Source organism: Apium graveolens, chromosome 7 (genome assembly GCF_009905375.1).
Source record: "Apium graveolens cultivar Ventura chromosome 7, ASM990537v1, whole genome shotgun sequence".
In the NCBI taxonomy this organism is placed as follows: Eukaryota; Viridiplantae; Streptophyta; class Magnoliopsida; order Apiales; family Apiaceae; genus Apium; species Apium graveolens.
Window position 1 is genome coordinate 150,980,652 of NC_133653.1, and position 2,125 is coordinate 150,982,776.

Consider the following 2,125-nt stretch of genomic DNA (forward strand, 5'->3'; position numbering starts at 1 on the left):
TTCGCATAAAGAATTAGGGTGCTTCTTATACAGCACAACAAGGTAATCGCGTACGCGTCAAGACAATTAAGGGAATATAAAATTCGATATCCCCACCCATGAGCTTGGGCTCGTGGCAATAGTTTTTCCCTAAAGATTGGAGGCACTACTTGTATGGAGAGAAGTGCAAGATTTACACAAACCATAGGAGCTCTAGTACATTTTTGCATAGAAAGAGCTCAACATACGCCAGAGGAGGCGGTTAGAGCTAATCAAGAATTATGATTGGGAGATTCTTTATCATTCGGGGAAAGCCAATGTGGTGGCCGATGCCCTTAGTAAAAAGGAGAGACTCAAGATGATAATGTCTTTGGGAAAGTTTATAAGAGATTTTGAGAAAATGGAAATAGAAGTGAAGGTAACCGGAGCCGGTACCGAAAAGTTGTTTGAGATTGCAATACAGCCCGAATTATTGGAGAAGATCATATTGCGCCAAAAAAAAGGTGATGAATAGAGGCAGAGAACCAATGACCGGAGAAGAGATTAATACCTAGAAAGATGATGAGGGAATAATGAGGTATCCCTACAGAATTTGGGTTCCAAATGTTCAAGAGCTTAAAGATGAGATCTTAGATGAAAGCTAGTTTGAGGAATAAGATTTAGAGCAAACCCTGAATGTGATAGTCAGGGAGGTCGCCATCAAGATAGAAGGAACCCATAACATAATGAAGTGGAAAATGAGGATTTAAAACATGTAGGATGACCCCGATTATGGGCAGGAGGAGGGAATGTTCAGACTAAGGAAACAGAAGTCGAGTAAGGAAAGGAGACCCGAGACGGTACTCCTAAACGATAATTTATGGACCTTTCTAGACAGAACTAGACTATTATCCCCAACCACCACCCTGAGGAAATAATGTGGTGAGAAATTCTTTCAGGACCTTTAAGTCGCTAAGCTCTCAGAGTTCCAAGGAACAAGCTGACCCAGTCGAGGCAAGAGCCTGGCTAAAGGAAATATAGGAATCATTTGAGATTTTAAATGATTGACGAATCACAAAAGACTGTTTTTGTCACTTACCCTCCTAAGAGAGAGGCCACCCGCTGGTGACAGGCCAAGGAAGGCACGGAGCAAGAGATTATAATAAACTAATTTAAGTTCAGTCAATTGTTTTCAGGAAAGTACTTCCCAAGGTTATGGAGATAGTGTAAAAGCTTTAGAGCCAGAACAAAGGCAAACGAGTATGATGAATTATGAATCTAAGTTATAAAAGTTGTCAAAATTCGTTCTGAGGACACGAATCCAGAATGACGGGATGTTTGAAATCAATGCTTATGTTGTGTTGGTTCATGAAATAATGATAAGAGAAAGGAAAATAAAAAGAAACTGAAGTGGAAAGGAATATAAAGGCAATAGAGTTTGAGGAATGATAAGGGAGTTGGGTATGAGGAAACCCTAAAGACTCGTAGCAATAGAAATAGAAAAGTATGTAATCGTCAGGATGAGGGTGATTCACCATGAGTTAAAATTAATGGTTGAAGGCATAAGAGATACATATATATTATCCCCTGTAAGTTGGGAGGATTCGAGGAAACCTTGAGATAGTTCGAAGGATAAATAATGAGACGCGGATAGACTGAGGAGAAAAGGAAGTAAGAAATTAGGAAAATTGGATGAAGGAAGTGACCTTCAAGAATGTGAAGTGTAAGACCGGTGGCTTGATACCCAGAAAGGGAGACGCCAGGTATGAAAGATATCCCAACATTGAGATGACTGTTGAGATAAACAACAAAAGTAAATAAGGAATTATTAAGAAGAAGTTCACGTTGAACATGACCAATATCTTCCAGAACATCCCTGTTGTCATTACCAAATTAGGCAAGCAAAGTGGAAAAAAAACCGTTGTTATCTTTTGGAGGCCATATAGATTGACCTCAGTTTGAATAAGGATGCTATTGTGAAATTAAGTATAGACTATCGAAGTGAGAATGATTGAATAAGGTAATCTATCAAGTATATATGACTTGATATATCCATGGAAGAGTGTAAGTATCTTGTAAAGGTGGAATTAAGGATAAAACCCCGATAACTTAAAATGAATCCTAGGGAAATGCATAAAGGTTGGAATTTCACCCTTAATAGGGAAAG